The sequence below is a fragment of the Lolium perenne genome, chromosome 4, assembly GCF_019359855.2.
Source record: "Lolium perenne isolate Kyuss_39 chromosome 4, Kyuss_2.0, whole genome shotgun sequence".
NCBI lineage: Eukaryota > Viridiplantae > Streptophyta > Magnoliopsida > Poales > Poaceae > Lolium > Lolium perenne.
This window is the reverse complement of record NC_067247.2, coordinates 26,950,102-26,963,303: the sequence shown is the minus strand read 5'-3', so window position 1 is coordinate 26,963,303 and position 13,202 is coordinate 26,950,102.

The following is a 13,202-nucleotide window of genomic DNA, read 5'->3' as shown; positions in this document are numbered from 1 at the left end:
ATTTTGGTTTCTCAATGCTGTTACTAGCATGCACAACATTTATAAGCATCTTCTTGATTAATGAGCATATGTTTTGACAGAATACGGCACTTTATTCATTAACCCATATCAATACAAAGGGTCTTCTGGATGCAAGCCGGAGCATAATAATTGGAAATAAAACCGAAGGACGCTAGATTACAGGATCTAGCTAAAATGTGTGCCGCTTCATTTAAAGAGCGTTTAACAGTCAGCAATAGATTCAACAGACAAGTTTGATGTCCTTTATGAACACTCCCACCTGATACCGATCAAGCACAGTGGTGTTTATTCGTTGGATCAAGGACAAGCAATCAGTGACGTAGATCATCTTTGAAAAAACCCTATTTCTAGTGATCAGCACCGCTTGTCGAAGAGCCAAAGCTTCAGCAATCTCCGGAGAGGTAAAAGATTGCATCAGTGGCGAATCAAGGACAAGCAATCAGTGACGAATGAGGGATTTTTTCTACACATGAGGAATAATCCTACAAGAAAATTTGCAGGGGTTGCCTCCACTTATTTGTGGACGGAGGGAGTGTAGATCTACCTCGCAGGGCTCGATGTACTCGCGGACATAGCTGCGTTTACTAGATCGACATAGCATCCACGCGCATCTACTACATCGACTTTGCAGGGGTTACCAGATCTGAGAGGGGTGACATAGCTTTACCTCGCAAGGCTGGACGTACTGGCTGGCCTCGTACAAGGCGTCGATTTCCTTGTACGCCGCCTCCCTCTCGGCAGCGGCGCGAGCAGCAGCAGCCACCGCATCTGCGCCGCCGCCCAGATCAGCACCAGCAGCTCCCGCGCCGCCGTCCGCCACCGCACCAGCGCCGCCGCCCAAATCAGCACCAGCAGCTCCCGCTCCCGCAACCGCTCCCGCTCCCGCAACCGCTCCCGCAACCTCTCCCGCGGCCGCCCCCGCAGCCGCAGCCGCTCCCTCTCCGCCCTCCAAACCAGCAGCAGCCGCGGCTAGGTTCATGTCCATTGCCGGATCTGTGCTTCGCCGAAGAAATGGGAGTGTAGGGAGAGAGGCTTTGTTCGCCGAAGAACTAGGGTTAGGGTTTTCTCTCCTCTGCTTTTTGCCGGAAATGGGGATGGTGGGGAGGGGATGCGGCCGACTGGGGATAAAGTAGTGGACTCTTTTGGACTGTGCGCGTGTGCGTGGACCCGTGTGTGGACCCGTGGGCATGGACGGGCGTGTACGCGGAAGGGGCGTGTACGCGGAAGGGGTACGGCGTGTACGCGGAAGAGGTGTACGGGCGTGTATGTATTCTCGCGGTGATACGCGTACCTCCTCGGGCTAACGGGTCCTGCGGGTTTTGGAGCGGGCATTTCTATACCCGAATCGAAGTTGAAAAGACGATCCTGCCCCTCGCCGCGGAGTAATCTGGGTCGTCCTTGTGTTCCGCTCAACATACCCGTTCGACGTTGGGGGTCTATGGAAGCAGTCGCCTAGCAATAATGCAAGTGGAGACGGGAGCATATTAAGGTTCAGAGTCTTACCTTTCAGGGTGAAAATCAAAGGTTTAATTGGTTGTGTCTGACAATAGCCTCGCTGAAGGCATTGTTTTGAGAGCAGAGACTACCTTCAGGATAGAACCTAAAATCTTCACGATACGGACTACTGCTCTTTTCAAGGGAAACCGTGTATCCTATCTCCATTCGTCGTACGGTAGGAAGGCGCGACGAATGTCCATGGGACACGGTAAGCATTGTAGCTCTGGTATCCCCTTTCTAAATCCCGATGTCTTCCATGCCCATACTAGAAAAATGCATCCCTAGTGTGCGGTGAGACATATACGAAGAGCTAAAATGAGGAACATGCTTTTCATCTTTTGCCTACTGAATCCTTGCTTCTTATACAGGACTTCCGATAGCATTGGTATCAAGTCATGGTCCTATAGTAGGTCAGGACATAAGCATCCCTTGATTATGAGCTTGTTCCACAAGTAGGTTAGAGGCTATGAGATTTCCTAAGATTTTGTTTCCAAGAAGACAAATATAGAAATCGATATTCAGCTGACAAGCCAAATAAATTCCCTCAAGACACACTTGAGTAACTGAAAACATCAAAATACCTCTTGCATGGGTCTATTTCAAATTCAAATTTCATGATCCAAATTTTCACATGAAACAAACATTACGAAATAATTCTCGGTAAAAACCATTACAAACTGCTGCTTCCTCCCAGGGAAAATGTACCCCGTTAAAAGTTTGGGCCGTGAATCGGTCAAACGTTGTCAACCTTCACTGCCAGTATAGATATTACTTTGGAAACATTGATAAAGTTTAATTTGATATTAGTAAATCAGGATTGTGGGTTCAAGTTTCAATTTCAAAATTGTGTCCTTCTATAAGGAATAGATCACTATATTGAACACTGGTAGAAAAATGGCCTTTAGTCGCGGTTCGCAACTGCCATTAGTCGCGGTTGCGCAACCGCGACTAATTAAGCGCGACTAAAGGCCCCCCCTTTAGTCGCGGTTGCTTACGAACCGCGACTAAAGGCCCGTCCACGTGGGCGGCTACCGTGCGCCTGGGCGAAGGACCTTTAGTCGCGGTTGGTGTCCCCAATCGGGACTAAAGGCTATTTCGTTAAATTTTTTTAATTCAGTTGGATTTCTAATTTTTTGCTTAGATCGCGACGGTAGCATTATTTTTTTTAAGACAAAAGGGCCATATCATATCACATATGAACTGCATGTGATGTTAATCCTTTTATGCATCTTATTTTGCTTAGATCGCGACGGTAGCATTATAAGATGATCCCTCACATTAATATCAAGATAATAAAGTGTTCTTCCCTCGTATGCACCGTTGCATTGTTCGTAGTTTTGAAGCATCTCGTGATGATCGGGTGTGATAAACTCAACATACAACGGGTGTAAGCCATGTTGCACACGCGGAATACTTGGGTTTGCTTGACGAGCCTAGCATGTATAGACATGGCCTCGGGACAACGGAAACCGAAAGGTTGAACACGAGTCATATGGATGATATGATCAACATGTTGATGTTCACCATTGAAGCTACATCATCTCACGTGATGATCGGTTTTGGTGTAGTGGATTTGGATCGTGTACCACTTAAACAACTATGAGGGATGTTGTATTAAGTGGGAGTTCATTAGTAATTAGATTAAAACATGAACTAATTATCATAAACATAGTCTAAGTAGTATTTTGAATTAATTTTGTAGTATTGGCATCCGTTTTCTACTATGCGCTAGTCTTGTTATTGAGATAGAAATACTGTTAAAATCTGACAAGAAACTTTACGGATTGGTACCGTATTGTTAAAGAATCAAGAATTGATTAAGTCCTATTGCAAACTTTTAGTAAACCTCACATTGTTGATTCAAAGAGCTAAGGTTTCAATTAGTACCTAAACTTATCTTGTCTCCGTCAAACTTGAAGTTCAAATTTGTTTGAAAAGTAAGTAGCTAAAAATTTAGTTAAAGGCTATTTCGTTAAATTTTTTTAATTCATTTGGATTTCTAATTTCTTTTCACTCCGTTTTTACCATTTTTTAAACTTTTTTTGCAAAAAAAGTGGAAATTTGAATTTCTTAATTTCTCCGAATAGTAGGTTGCATAACATACAAGAATCTGAAAACAATTTTTTTTTGAATTTTCTATCATTTTCTTTTGTATTTTACAAACCAAAAAAAGGCGATCCACGGGGGGGGGTGCAGGGTGCGTGGGAGTAAAAAAACTCGGAAAAACCTTTAGTCGCGGTTGGGGACACCAACCGCGACTAAAGCAGTACCCTTTAGTCGCGGTTGGTGTCCCCAACCGCGACTAAAGGTTTTTCCGCCGGCCGCCTCCCGAACCGCGACTAAAGGGGTACCCTTTCGTCGCGGATGGAGCATTAGTCGCGGGTCGCCTCCCGAACCGCGACTAAAGCCCCCTTTAGTCGCGGTTCGAATATTTCCGGGACTAATGGGGGTGGACGGAAGCCTCTTTTTCTACTAGTGGAATTTTTATTTTTTGTAATTATTCTTTTTGTTGGCTACACTAGTGGAAAACAGGGCTTTTGTGGCGGGTGGTAAGGGGCTTTTGTCGCGGGTGGCCATCCGTGACAAAAGAGGCGCGATAAAAGGTCCACCTTTTGTCGCGGTATCAATCCATATTATCATTAAGCCACTGCATTATTCAGGGATTAGATATAATTTGTATCTATGTGATATTAATATATTTACTTTGTCGAAAAAAGTGGCATCCCATGCAAAAATCTCCTGTCCTCCTCGCACTTCACATGCCTGGCCACAAGCGGCAGGGTAAATAACGTGTTGCAGCGACGATCAGGACTGCTGTTTTCCCTGTGGCTAATAATTAAGATTAATTGTCATATATCAATGCTCATGCACGCGTACTCCTCTACGCGTTCAGTTCGTGGTTCTGCCGTGGGCGCGAGCCTGGCACGACGCCGCCCATCACCCCACTTGTCAACACGACCCTCTTCGCACGGGCGGCCGGGCTCCGCCCCTACATTTGCTCTGCATCGCCGTCGAGAGCTAATGTGGCCTCGACGGCTTCATGCTGGACCAGCACGCACGAGGACCTACGCATCTTCCGCGTCCCCTACTGCCGTGCGCCACCACCGGCTCGGATGAGGACGACGATGTTACCGGCATGTTACCGGCAGGAAGATTTGTTGACATCGTGGAAGTCGTCGACAACGATGACATCGCTACATATAAGACGGCTTCTCGGTCGTGGGGTCAAGTGCTGCAAGTCGTTGAGCAGTCGCATGGTTTCTCGCTGGCATAGATACAAAAGCCCATGTCTGGTTACCATTGAGCGGAGATCATAGGGAATGTAGGGACACATTGAAATATATTTGTGTCAACAGACTAGATAACCTAAATTTTACATACCTATATCACTTGTAATATCGTGTGATTTGTGTGGACCAGAAAGCCTGAAATTGTGTGCTTTTACCCCAGGCTTCTGGCCGGCAGCGCAACCTATTTTAATGAAAATTTGGCTGGGCTTACAGTGCGCAAAGGCTTGATGAAAATCTTGGGTCCATCATTGCCAACTTGTACTATACAGCCATTCATGTCACACCTAAATAATAAGAAAAAACGACATGTATGTATGTGCATGCTACTCCATATATATAAGGTTATATCATGTTCTTTGATCAGACATATATATGTCTTCTCGGATATTGACACGATATTGAAACCAAAAGTTGAACCAACAATTTTGATTTATTAGTATCAGTTACACATTATTAGTAATTCCGAAGTAATATCTAGACTGGTGGCGAAGCTTGACAACGTTTGATCGATTCATGCACCAAACCTTTAACGGCGTACATTTTCCGTAGGAGGAAGCAATAGTTTTTTTTTAAAAAAATTACCAGGTAGTATTTCGTAATGTTTGTTTCATGTGAAAATGTGACACATGGCATTTGAATATAAAACAAACCCAAGCAAGGGGTACTTTGATGTTCTAAGGGCATGTACAATGGGGTGACATCAGATTTTTCTTACGCTTTTCACGTTAAATTTTTGCTTAGTTGGAGGAGAGAAGGAAGAAAGAGAAGGTTGTCTTCCCTTAACTGAGGGATGATCTCTTATGAAATAACAGAAGATCATTTTTTCTACTGTGCCACTTGTGTTTCTTAGGGAGTACAAGATAACGCATTGTATCCATTATATTTATCGTCTTCTCTAGATGAAGTGAAGTACTAAGAGATGACCCCGCCTTCCGTACCATTATACATGCCCTAAGTTACACAAATTTGTCTCAAGGGAATTAATTAGGCTTGGTTCTCTGAATATGGATTTCCATATTTTCTTTTTGGAAAAAAAATCTTATGAAATCTCATAGCCTCGGACCTACTCGTGGGCCAAGGTTATAATCATGGGATGATTATGTACGGACAAACTAGAACTCTAGAAGACCAGTGCTATTGCAAGTCCTTTATGAGGAGCGAGTATTCAGTTGGCGAAAGATGAATAGCATGTTCCTCATTTTAGTTCTTTATCAAAAAATTCAAGCATTGCTTGTTATCTCTCCGCACACTAGAGGATTCATTTTCATTATTTAGACGTGGAAGACATCGCACTAGCAGAAAAACGCTCATCTATACCGGTTCGTAAGGGCCATTTGCACCGGTTTTTGAACCGGTATAAAAGATCCGGTACAAAAGCCCCCCCCCCCCCCCCCTTTCGTACCGGTTCCTTACGAACCGGTATTAATGGCGCCTCCACGTGGGAGCCCAGGAGAGCGGACGGCGAGGGAGCTTTGGTACCGGTTTGTATTACAAACCGGTACCAAAGGTTGTCTGCCGCGGCAGAGAAAATGCAGAAACTCTGCCGCGGCAGAGAATTCAGGGTTTAGGGTTTTAGGAGGGGTTTAGGGGTATCGGAGCGTTTCGTATCACGTCGATACACCAGAAACGTGTTTGGGTTTACGTAGTACATGAAGATCAAGGTGATGCATATCAAGTTGGTGCATATAATATAACACACATGTAATTGCATATGTAGTACTCTTTGATGCATATCAAGTCGATGCACCAGAATAAAGTAGTACATGCATGAAGATCGATCTTCATGCGTAGTGGTACTCTCCGAGGCATACTATCTATTACATGTACCATAGTGGTACACTCCGAGTCGAACTATATATACACAAAGCAATCGAGGAGCGGGAGAAGATCTTTATGCATAGTGGAACTCTCCAGATGGTGGTATGACTTCCCGAAGGAAAAAATCCCGACAATTCCTCGCCAATTGCTTTGAAGCGCTCCTCGATTGAGATCTTCTCCCGCTTTCTTCTCAACTGTAAAAGAATAAGATACAAATGAATACATGAAACTCAGCACAACTTATGGTAACAAAATAAATTTGTGAATATTGTTTTCGTACCTCTTTATTTCTTTCATTATTCGCTCTCTCGCTGACAATTCTGTGGATGTACTCGCAAACATAGTATCCACATAGATCAGTCCCCTGTGGTTGTTTCGCGCATTTCTGTACAAGAATATAATTCAGTCAAACAATAATCAAGTATGATAAAGGTGTGTGGACCTAGGTAACTACTACTTACTTTGTTCGCACGCCATATCAGCTTCGGTGCCCATTGAAAGGACTGATCTTCCTTGATGAAAGTTTCCCATACGCTGCCCGACAAAAGAAAATGCACAAAAGAGTTATCAATCTGTTGATATCAGGAAATTCACAAAAAAACCGATAAGAATTTGAATTACCTTTTGAGCATAAGAAAACAAGACTTGTATAGTATAGGCTCTTTGGTTAGTGAGTCAAAGACTTCAACTTCTCCTTCGTACATTTTAATGACGATAAGAATAAAGTGAAACCTACGCAAGTTTAAATATGTAGTGTCATATATAAGTCATTAGTTAATATTTTAACATATGGTGAGCAAAATAGAATGTGTTATAAGAGAGTAACACTCACTGGAAGTTGTAAGGCCAAAGTATTATCTTTTTGTCACGTTGTCGCTTCAAAAACCTTAGCAAAGTCTCCGGTGTATCCCTGTTATAGAGGGGTTCTTCTATGGTCCTGACATGCATTGTGTTCGGGTCAATGAACCCAATGTCCGTGATTTCATCCCTTTTGCATTCGAGCATCTTCGATCTGCATAACATAGCGCACAAAAGATTATAATTTGCAGATAATGAAGGAGCTGAGCTAAAGACTTCTCAAATTATATAAATAAATCACTTACAGACAATAGCAACTGATGATAGATTTGTCGAGGGCCCGAAGATTGTATAACTGGAAAAGCTCGCAGAAGTCAACGCTCACAGAGTATTCTTGGAAGTAGTGCTCTTCCTTAACTCGCACCATGATAGTCTCGATCCCTCCCTTTGTGGCAACTTGGTACCACGTATGCAAGTTACGCATTCTTGTTGGTAGCTTCCTGAGATTCTCGACCAAATCTTTCCCTTGAACATATTTATATTGTACTTCAGCTAAGGGGTAATCGGTGTATTGTCGAGAACTTTGAACGGCCTTCTCGTCATACACCACGAGATGGGGGGCCGATTGAACGGGTTGTTGTCCGAGCTGGTAGACTTGGTGTATCCCTTTTAACTCCTTGACACCCGATTGAACAGGTTTTGTCGCCTCGATCATGCTGTCATACGACCTTTCAATAGAACGCCTATAGTCAGATGGCGGCGATGGTACAGGGTCATATAGATTCTCAACGGTACGCACAACTTTCACCGGATCTAGTGTCTTCTCGAAAGGTATCTCTGGCACTTTCGGTGCAAATTTTTTTTTCACCTCGGCCTGAACGGCTGCCTGGTTTTCCTCGGGAGTTTTTTCCCAAGGTAACTTCTCAATAGGCGGCAGTGGTTTCTCCTTTCTAGCTTTCTTCCTAGGCGGCGTACCGTTCCGCTTAACGGGCGCTGTCTTACACAGAGGATCTCGAGGTGGTGGACTCACGCTGGGTCCCTCTCAGGTAGGTGTGGACTTGGCTGCTCACGAGGACTGCCACCAGGAGGAGTCGATGGCATTTGCTGCTCATGTGTAGGAGTCGGTGGCCTTTGCAAAAGGACGACGTACTTCTTCGGCCATAGGGCGAAACCGTGCTTGACATCGGCCAGTGTCCTCTCATCTTCACCTCTAGGAATATCAAGCTCCACTTTTTCAAAACCCGAAACAACTTCATCCACCCCGACACGAACACAACCAGGTGGAATGGGCATATGATGGTGCATTGCTCCATCTTCACTTGGGAACACATAGCCGACCACCACCTTAACGGACGCGGTCCTGATTAACATATGTAGCTCGCAATCTGTCTTCTCCGTGACAAAATCCACGGGGTAGCTTCCTCCACATCCGTCAAGATGCAAGGAACCGACACTGCTTCTTCGCTGAGATGGGGCAGCACCGGCTTGTGGATCCTGTAGAAACAGCGGCTGATCAGGTGCCCTCTGATTTTTCTCAAGCGCCTCCACCCTATTTAACAATTCTGTTAACATGTCGGCGTCCTTCTTCTTCTTCTTCCGCGAACGGCTTCTATAAGTGTCAGCGGACTCCGGGAATGCTTCCTTCATGGTGAGACCTGGGCGAGCCTGCACTCCGTCCAACGTGTTCGTGGATTCCCCGTAGCGAGTGTAAGCTCGTCATTCTCTCTATCGGGAATGTACTCTCCCTTTCTGACCTTATCAATTGCATCTATAAGCTTCGGTACGATTGCCTCAATCTTTTCCTTCCATTTTCCCTTCGCAACGATCAACCCTGTATTTGGGTCCAACCCTGCCCCATGCGCGAACAACCAGAACTTGGACCGTTCGGGCCAGTCCCATGTCTGTGGAGTGATTCCTGCGTCCATCAGTTTATTCTCAAACGCTGTCCACTTCGGAATGGCAGTCTTGTAGCCACCTGACCCAAATGATGCCAAAGTTTCTTCTTTGTAGCATTTTTCGTATTTGTCTCCGATCGGGACACAAAAGTAGACGATTGCTTATACTCCTTAAATGCGGGCCAGTGATCTTTTATCTTCACTAGAGTATCATCGAAAACTGGATCTTCATTCTTATATTTGTCCCATAAATTTTTCTTCCAGGTCTGGAATTGTATGGCCATCTTCTTCCATGTCCATTCCCTGACTTTATTCTTCTGGCCTTCCGTCATGTCTTCCGGTAGGCTGAATCGTGTCAGTAGAGTGTCCCAAAGAAAAGTTTTCATCGTGTCATTGACATAACTAGCTCCAGTCCCCGCTTTCTTCGGCTTATTCCACTCTTGAATGCTGATCGGTACATGGTCCCTAACAAGAACTCCGGCTTGATTTGTAAATTTGCGGCAGAACTCTTTGGGATGCTCCGGTTCACCATTAGCCTTAAATGCCGTGAGGGCTAACCTGCCCTCGCCCTTTAACACTCTCGTCGGGCCTCGTTTTGTTTTAATAGACTTGCTCGATGATGCAGAAGGCTAAAAGAAAAAATTATTCGTTAATAAGTGCAATACAAATAAATGAATGCATCTAGGGATCGATGAACACAGACTAATTGATACATAGATATACACCTCGCCGGAGTTTGTGATGGACACTTCATTGTCTTTTCTAACTTGTTCAGACTCAAGTCCCTCGCCGAAATCATTCAGAAAGTCTTGGTACTCGTTGTCATCTCCATCGTCGGGTTCCGGACTACGGACACTCTCATAGATCAATTTCTGCACCGCTTCTCCCCCCTCCTCATCTCGGACGAAGGTGCCGTCCTCCATACCTCAATGTCACTACAAAATTAAGAAAGCAATTGTATTTCATTCATCATGTCATGATCATATAACAGATTGCTAGATGGATAACAATTGACTCGATGTCGCGGCGCCACGGTCACGGACTCGGCGTTCCCCCTCCTCCTCTCGCTCTTCTCGACCCTAACACTACTCGGCGTTCCCCCTCCTCCTCTCGCTCTTCTCGACCCTAAGACTACTCGGCGGCGCGCCCTCTCGCTCTTCTAGACCCTAACACTACTCGGCGGCGCGCCCCTCTCGCTCTTCTCGACCCTAACCCTATCGTCATGCAGCCGTCGTCCTCGCGCCACAAGCTGGCCCTCGTCGATGTGCGCCAGCGCCGACCCTAACACTGAAGCTTTGACCTTTAACCGTGGCCCCTTTTACCAACCGGTACGAAAGGCTCGGGGAGGAATGGAACATTGAGCTAGCGTAGCGAAACAAATGTGTACGCATTTCAGCGTCGAATTAAAGTTGACAAGAGGGTCGTAAGAAGGCAAGAAAAGCATGTACTAGTATATAGGTTTTTTTTTTGGCGGGTGCCAAGCAATACTAATAGGAATGGATGGGAACAGAACGTAGCCATGGTAGTGAATTAAGGAAAAGAGATGAGGAATTAATTAGGCGGTGAGGCTTAAATCGGTGGGTTTTTTTCTTCTTCTTCTTTATATCTCGAAATTAGGCACGGCACGTATCAACCCAAACGAAACATGCGCGATTCTCTTAATTCCGTGCACCATCTCGAAATTAAGCACGGCACGGATCGTACGCGCGTGCGTGTCTTAGCTGATTAGTTTGAGGAGAAAACAGCGGTAGTGCAGCGCATCAATCGATCCATGTGCGAGGAGTCGCGCGTGGGTCCCCATCCATCGATCCATGCCAGCTTGGCCGTCCGTGTCAGATTCATGTACGGACCCGTTCTCCTCGCGAGGACCACAGCAGTCAGGCTGGGCGTCATTGGCGACGTACCTGTACACGCTCGCTCAACTACCAGCCGCGCCTCAGAGCATCCCCACTCGTTTGGGCTCCCCACGCCCAAATCCGGGTGAATTTAGCGCCGGATGGATGTAGTTTTTGGCCTGGGGAGGCCCATTTTTCCAGCCGCGAGCCCATGGACGCGCACCCACCGCGTGCAAAGCGACGGCGCAGTCACCGGGAAGGGCAATCGTCGGAGTTCCCTCGACGCATTGAACCGTCGCGAAGTGGACTGGAGAGCCGGAACGACTCGTCGGGAACGGTCGAAGTGGCCTCGATGCGAGAACCGCCGTAATGGAGCACGAACTCCGCGGAAGAGCAACCGGCGCTCTCTGTCGTCGAGAGACCTACATATACGGTTTTCGACGGGCGACGCCATTCATCTGTTCTCTCGTCACCATCCTCCGTCAACCATGAGCGATATCTCTTGGCCATCGGACACCGACAATGAGGGAAGCCGCACGGATGGCGCCATTGGTGGGAACCAGCTGCATCGTCCAGCAGCGACGATTCCCCCCCGCCGGCCAGCGAGGACGAGTGGGACGACGAGGAGGAGGACGAAGAGGCCGTGGAGCAGGCCGAGGAGCAGGCCGAGGAAGAGGCCGAGGAAGAGGAGGAGGAGCAGGAGGAGGAGGACGAAGAAGCTGATGAGGACGACGACGAGGACTCAACTTCCTCCGACGAGGAGGTGGCGAGCCGGAAGCGTCGCCGCGACGACGATGAGGCGGGGCCTTCTAAGAAGAAGAAGAAGTAGTTTAGTTTTAAAGTTTTTATATGTAATTTTTATGTTTATTCGAATTATATTCGAAATATATATATAATCTATCTATGTTGCACCACTTGAGAGTTCAAAGCTTTCGTTCGACGAGGGTATTGCCGTAGATCGGGAAGACGAGGGTTTTGCCGTAAATCGGGAAGACGAGGGTTTTGCCGTAGATCGGAGGCCATTGTCGCCGACAAGTTGGGGCCACGCGCGCTTTCGTTCGTCCGGAGTCCCCGAGCGCTCCCGGGGGCCGGGGATGTCGTGGGATCGCCGGATGGATTTAGGCCCAAATCCGGACGAAAACGAGGAACCGGGGGCGCGACTGGGCCGAATTACGCCGTCCGGATGGAAAAAACGCTCGCCGGGGGCCTGTTCGGGGGGACGAGTGGAGATGCTCTCACGACGGACGCGCCGCTGAACGAGATCAACGTGCACCTGCACCAGAACACGATCCTGCCGCTGCAGCGCGGCGGCACCATCTCCAGGGACGCGCGCGCGACGCCCTTCACGCTGGTGGTGGCGTTCCCGCTCGGCGCGGCCGACGCGGACGCGGAGGGCGCCGTGTACGTGGACGACGACGAGCGCCCGGCCATGGTGCTGTACGTGGACGACGACGACGCATTTCCTCGAACACCTAGCGCGCGTGCGTGAGGGGAGGCCGGCGGCGACCGCGGCGGCAGGCGACGCGCGCGCGGGCTCCTCCCGGCGAGGCGCGCGGCGGCCAGGGAGGCGAGGCGAGGGAGGCGAGGCGAGGCGAGGCGAGGGAGGGAGAGGAGGGGGTGCTCACCTCGGTGAGGTACCAAATTCATTTTTTTGTTTTCTTTTTCTTTTGCTGTTTTCTTTTTCTTTTGCTGTTTTCTATTTCTTATTTACTGTTTCTTTTTCTTTTCTTTTTCTTTTTCTTTTCTGTTTCTTTTTTTTCTATTTCTTATTTTCTATTTCTTTTTCTATTTCTTTTTCTATTTCTTATTTACTGTTTCTTTTTCTTTTCTTTTTCTTTTTCTTTTCTGTTTCTTTTTTCTTTTCTTTTCTTTTCTATTTCTTATTTTCTATTTCTTTTTCTATTTCTTTTTCTATTTCTTATTCTATTTCTTATTTACTGTTTCTTTTTCTTTTCTATTTCTTCTTTTCTGTTTTTTTTTTCTATTTCTTTTTTTCTATTTCTTATTTTCTATTTCTTTTTCTGTTTCTTTTTATTTTCTATCTCTTA